Below are 6,210 nucleotides of genomic sequence, written 5' to 3' on the forward strand. Positions count from 1 at the left end.
TGTGGCAATGCATCAGTGTCTGTGCGGTCTCAAAACACAGACATTGTGTAATCTAAGGCAAAGTATTTTGGACTCCACCAGAATTTCTGAGCAACTTCAGTAGACATGAAAAACTGTCTCCCTGGGAGCTGTCAGCCATTTCCATAATAACTTGTAAGTAAGATCACAGTGACTTTTATGAACTTGTTTATGAAGTTGTGCCAGCTTCTCCAGTATATCTGTGTCCTTCAGGATCTTTGCTAGACAAGCGTACTGGGCCTGGCTGGGATGGAGTTACCTTTTCTCCTAACAGCCTGTGTGGAACTATGCTTAGAAGCTGTGGCTGAAATGGTGTTGGTAACACAACATTTTGGCTATTGGTGCACAGAGCTTACATAGCATCTGCAGTTTTCTCTCTTTCCTCCTCTGCCCACCTCACCCAGCAAGTTGGCTGGGGGTTGGCAAAAGGTTGAAAGGGGCCCCACCCAGGACAGTTGATTCTAGCTGACTATAGGGATATTCCATACCATATGACATCGTGCTTAGCAGTAAAACCTCAGAGGAAGGAAGAAGAACGGGGCATGTTAAGAAGAAATTCTTCACTGTGAGGGTGGTAAAGGCACTGGAACAGGTTGTCTCATCCCTGGAAGTGTTCAAGGACAGGCTGGATGGGGCTCTGAGCAACCTGCTCTAGTGGAAGGCGTCCCTGCCCATGGCAGGGGGTTGGAATTTAATGGTCTTTAAGGTCCCTGCCAACCCAAGCCAGCCTCTGGTTCTGTGATTCTGTGATGCTATGTTTGTGGTTATGGCATTTGTCTTCTCAACTAAAGATGAGGTCCTCCTTGCCAAGCAGTAGCAAAACATTTTCCTGCCAGTGGGAAGTACTAATAAATTCCATTTTTTTTTTCCCTGCTTTGCCTGTGCATGCAGCTTTTGCTCTCCCCATTAAACTATCACTAGCTCAAACCACAGATCTCCTCACCCTCTTTCTGTTTTCTCCCCATCCCACAAGGGAGGGGAGTGAGCAAGCAACTGGGTAGGTGTCTGTTAGTCAGGGTCAACCTGTTCCAAGTGCAGCATGGGGCCCGAGATAACGGGTTCGATTTGAGCTTCTATCAGCAGTCAGAGTTGTTAACTGGCAGGTGCCGTGCTGGTCATGCAGCTTGTGTTCTTTACTGTATATTACAGTCCGAGGCTGCTTCTGCTGTTTGCTGTGGTGCTTATTGCTTTACTTCACTGTGCCTGGACACCTTTTGATAAAGGCAATGGCCCTGTGCCAGGGCTGGCATATGGCCCTGGCATTGATGCTCTTCTTGCACGGTGTGAGCTCCCTTGTGGGAAGTGTTAGGGATTATACCTCCCTCTGCTCCTCTGGGATGGATGTGTCCAGCTCTTCTGCATGGGCTTCCAAGTTCGCCATACATCATCATGCATGCTGTTTGGTCATGTTCTCTAGCATTGATGTTGGGTGTGCAGAACCTGGCTTGGTCCTGGCACAAGAATAAACTTGTCTGTGAGGTGACAAAGAAATGTGCACCAAGGTGGCCAGTCACTGCTGGTAGGGTTTGTGGGAGGATTTGAGAAAGTGCCTAGAGCAGTTATCATCTTCGATAGCCCAAGATTTTACACTCGAACAGGCACATAAACCTGTTGAACTGGCACACCACTTGAAGGAAGCTGCCCTTCCTAACCCAGTGAGCCCCAATGAGTTCTGGCAATGTTGTTGGGCTTGGCCTGTGCCTACTGAGCCTCAGCCCACCACCATCAGAGGAGGCAGGATGAGGGAGTGACGAAGTCACTCAGGAGGGGGTGATAGCTCAGGCCATCAACCCCAAGTTTTAAAGGAGCTGCAAGATCTGTGGAAAAATTACAGCCACAAGCCAGATGAGTGGACTGCTACCTGGTGGCTCCAATGTCAGGATATTAGGGTCTGCTGCCAGGAGTTAGCTAGCAAGCCAGGCAGCTGGGATCCCTAAGTAGCGACACCGGGACTGACAAAGGCAAGCTTTGGACACGGTTCCTGGTGAAAATGAAAGCCAGTTACCCCCTCAAGGATGCCTTGGTACGATGCCTGGGCAAGTGAACCACCACTGTAAAAGGCATCCAATGCTTGAGGGAAGTAGAGGTGGGGGGGGCTGCACCCAGTCCATGTGCAGAAGGTGTACGTAACTCACCAGTGTTGTATGCCAACACTGTGGGGCTGATGCACCGGACAGACCCTGAACCACTAACTGCAGAGTGACTGTTCCAATGGCTCCCAGGGTTCAAAGAGAACTTCCCCTCCTCCCCCTGAACAAACATCTAGGTCTTGGCTGCCAGAGATGCCCCACAGAGTCATCTCTTTCCTGCCAGAGGGAAAGGGGGATCCAGGGCATGCCATGCCAGCCTGTGGTTCCTCCTGCACAATCAGGAAGATGAAGAAGTGGAACAATGTTCTCACGCCAAATCTAGAAGCCCACATACATGGACTGCAAGGAAGACCACTGCTACAAAACACCTATCCAAGAAGGCTGATTTGATGGCCTGGCATGTGATCCACAGATGTTGGGGTCCCTCCCCTGCCATGGAGCCCTGGGAAATGAGACTGACCAGGGGCAGGGAGACCCCATGTCTCCCCCCCAGGGCTCATCTCCCAGGGCTCCATGGCAGGGGAGGGACCCCAACATACAGATGTAGAAGGCTTTGTTGGACACTGCTGCACAGCGTACCCTAACATCATCAGATTACAAGGGAGCAGAATCCATCTGGATTTCTGGAGTGACCTAGACTGGGAATGGCAGGGTCAGTTATCTGTAGCTTAGTGAGCCCATGAAAGATCAGGACATCTAGGGAAAGATGCAATATGCAGGTGGGCTCATGACTGAGGCATGCACCTGACCACTGAAGCATCACACAGGTCGTAGATGACAGTTCTGTGAAGGGCAGAGAGACGGTAATTCAGAAAGATGGGCAAGAGGAGCATCGGGCACCACAGCAACGAAGTCTTTTTTCCGTAACTATTTTCCACACTAGAATTGTATTGCCTTTGTTTGCATAAAGAATCTATATACTGAGACTTCACAAGGGTGACATGCTGATGCAAGGTTTGGGCTTCTCCATATTACAAGATTAAAAAGAACAAGCAGTAGCTTCTGATGATACAAATCAGCATGGTTCAATCTACTGCAGCCTCCTCACTAACTTAGACAAGACTTAATCAAATACATCTGTGATCACTCTCCTATTATTCCTTCCCACTGGGGTCTCAGTGTTATTCAAGACACCGACAAGGATGAAAAGCAACATCATGTCAACCACAGCTTCAAAGTCTGTCTGTCCACAGCCCATACTCCATCTAAATTTAATTTGGTAAGATTTATCTGAGTTTGATGTAAGTAAATTAATCATGCAGAGCACTGACCTATCCTACCCCAGGCTCCTGTGCCCCACCCTGCATGTTTATTTGGAAGGTAATCTAATTTGCTGCAAATGTGCTTATCTAGCTGGAAAGCAAACTGTGACAGGTACCTCAGGAGGAAGAAAGCTTTCCAGAATACATGGCTCAGTGAATTCTTTTGTATGAGAAATACAGAATCTATTGTACTGTTGTTGTTGATCTGCACTGGAATTATTCACTTGCTCCCTCTCTTTGTCTCCATATATCTGTGAAGCACAGTCAAGCTCCTAAGCTTTAGTCAGTTCAAAACTGGGTAGAATGCACCAGCCCTTTTCTCTGGGTTTCCCATAAAGAGCTTAAGCAACTCTGGAGAGCTGCTGGGTTACAACCTCCTGCCTGCAAGGTACCTTTGGCAAACAAGAGTGAAATCCTGAGAGATGTTTGCTAGCATGATGCTGAAGCACAAGAGCCCACTGAGTAGCCAGCAGTGCCATAGCCCGGCTTTGTAATGCAGAAGAGTCAGAGCACAATACATTGACCTGAGTAGCAATGGTAAAAGAGACACTGTGGAGGTCTGATGTTCCTAAATATATACAATCCCAGCCAGTGCTGAAACAATTAGAGGACAAAACTATGATTAATTGCAACTATCTTCTGGACACGAGCTGTCTTCTGTCCCTCTCCAGGCTGTTGGACCTCACTACCTTTGCCTCCCAAGCTGTATCTTGCACTTTGGCTCTGTGTCACCAGTGTGGTAAGAGAGGGATCAGAGCCAGTTCTGCTTCCCAGCACTACTCCCCTCTTACCCCATGAGGTGAAGAAGAACAGAGCTGGGAGGGAGGTGCACTGGTGGATACTGGGGCAGGGATGATAGATGGATGGTCCCAACACCAGGCAGAGAATGTGTCCTGTTATTTTCCCTCTTTCCAGCCATCTCATTGGTTTCAACACTTTTCTCTTGGGGGTCCACATCCACTTGCCCTCCCTATTTTCATCTGTTTCAGAGGAGAGCCTTCTACCCTACAGCACCTTGCAGAGTATGGCACCATGAAGTAATCCCTGCTGCAGACCCTCACCCAGGCACATGGACTGACAATATAGAGATGTGTGACTTGTGTGCGTGCAAAAGCTGTGGAATAGCCAGCTGAGAGCACAGGGATAGCCGTCGCCCACTGAATGTGTACAAATGAGAACACAACAGAGCGGAAGGGTGAGATGATCAGAATAGACAGTCCCGTCGCCAGCCCATCCGGCTGTAGGCTGCTGCCCTCCTCTGGCAAACTGGGACAGCAGTCCTGGTCCCCAGAGCAGCCCTCTGTGTTGCTGAAACGTATCGAGTTCAGCTGCTGGTTCCGGCTGATGGAAATCACAGCTTCCAAACACCCAGTTTGCCATCGCGCTGTTTGTCTGAAGTAGAAAATCAGCACCCTGGGGCACGCAGCCTCTCTGCCCCGCCAGGGAAGCCTTTGTGGATGAAAAAGGCTGTGTGCTGCTCAAGGACCATTTGCCGTCCTGAGCCTGCGTGCGGCACTGTTAGCGTTGAACAAAAACATCCCTGCAGAGAGGGCGCGGATCTGCTGTTCTTCTCCCTTAGTGACAGCTCTTTGTTGCTATTGTTGGGGTTTGTTTCTAATGTCTGTATCTCGGCAACACAGGAACTGTTGACTCGTGGGCCCACGAGAACCTCATGAAGTTCAACAAGTGGAAGGGGCTGCATCTGGTGGGGGCAATCCCATATATGAGCACAGGCTGGGAGAGGAACTTACTGAGAGCAGCTGTGAGGAGAAGGACTTGGGGGCTCTCATGTATGAAAAGCTGAACGCAACCTGGCAGTGTGTGCTCACAGCCCAGAGCCCCAGCTTTGTCCTAAGCTACAGCAAAAGCAGTGTGGGCAGCAGGGCGAGGGAAGGGATTCTGCCCCTCTGCTCTGCCCTTGTGAGACTCCACCTGGAGTGCTGTGTCCAGCTGTGGGGACCTCAACAGAAGAAGGATGTGGACCTGTTGGAGCAAGTCCAGGGGAGGCCACAAAGATGCTCAAAGGGCTGGAGCACCTCTCCTACAAAGGCAGGCTGAGAGAGCTGGGCGCATTCAGCCTGGAGGAGGCTTCAAGGGAACCCCCGCTGTGGCCTTCCAGCACCTTGGGGGCTTATGAAAGAGACTTTTTGAACGAGGCAATAGTGACAGGACATGGGGCAATGGTTTTAAACTGAAAGAGGACGTGTTTAGATTAGATAGTAGGAAGAAATTCTTTACCGTGAGGGGGGTGAGACATTGGCACAGGTTGCCCAGAGAAGGTATACCTAATCTCTGTGGTATTAGATGCAATCATCGTATGCCTTTACTGTCCAGTTACATTCCTGGTGAACCAATAAATTAATTCGTCTTGAAAATCAGACTTACATATATTTCTAAAAAAAAAAAAAAAAAAAAAAAATTGCAGCTTTATATTCACACAAGCCACTGGAAGTGAGCGATTTGGATTACATATAAGGAAGAAATTCTTTACTGTGAGGGTGGTGAGGCACTGGCGCAGGTTGCCCGGAGAAGCTGTGGATGCCCCATCGCTAGACGTGTTCAAGGCCAGTTTGGATGGGGCCCTGAGCAACCTGCTCTAGTGGAAGGTGCCCCTGCCCATGTCAGGGGTTTGGAACTAGCTGATCTTTAAGGTCGTTTCCCTGCGCATCACAGAGCGGAGCAGCTTCCCCAGTGCGGCGCCGCCTGAGGGCGAACATGGCGGCCGGAGCACTGCGCTCCTCCCATCCACACGGGGACGCTGCGCCGCCGTCTCCGGCCGAGCCCTGCGCTGCGGCCGCGGACTACAGTACCCAGCATGGCCCGCGGGGCCGGCCGGAAGC

This window comes from Corvus hawaiiensis, chromosome 2, assembly GCF_020740725.1.
Source record: "Corvus hawaiiensis isolate bCorHaw1 chromosome 2, bCorHaw1.pri.cur, whole genome shotgun sequence".
Lineage (NCBI taxonomy): Eukaryota > Metazoa > Chordata > Aves > Passeriformes > Corvidae > Corvus > Corvus hawaiiensis.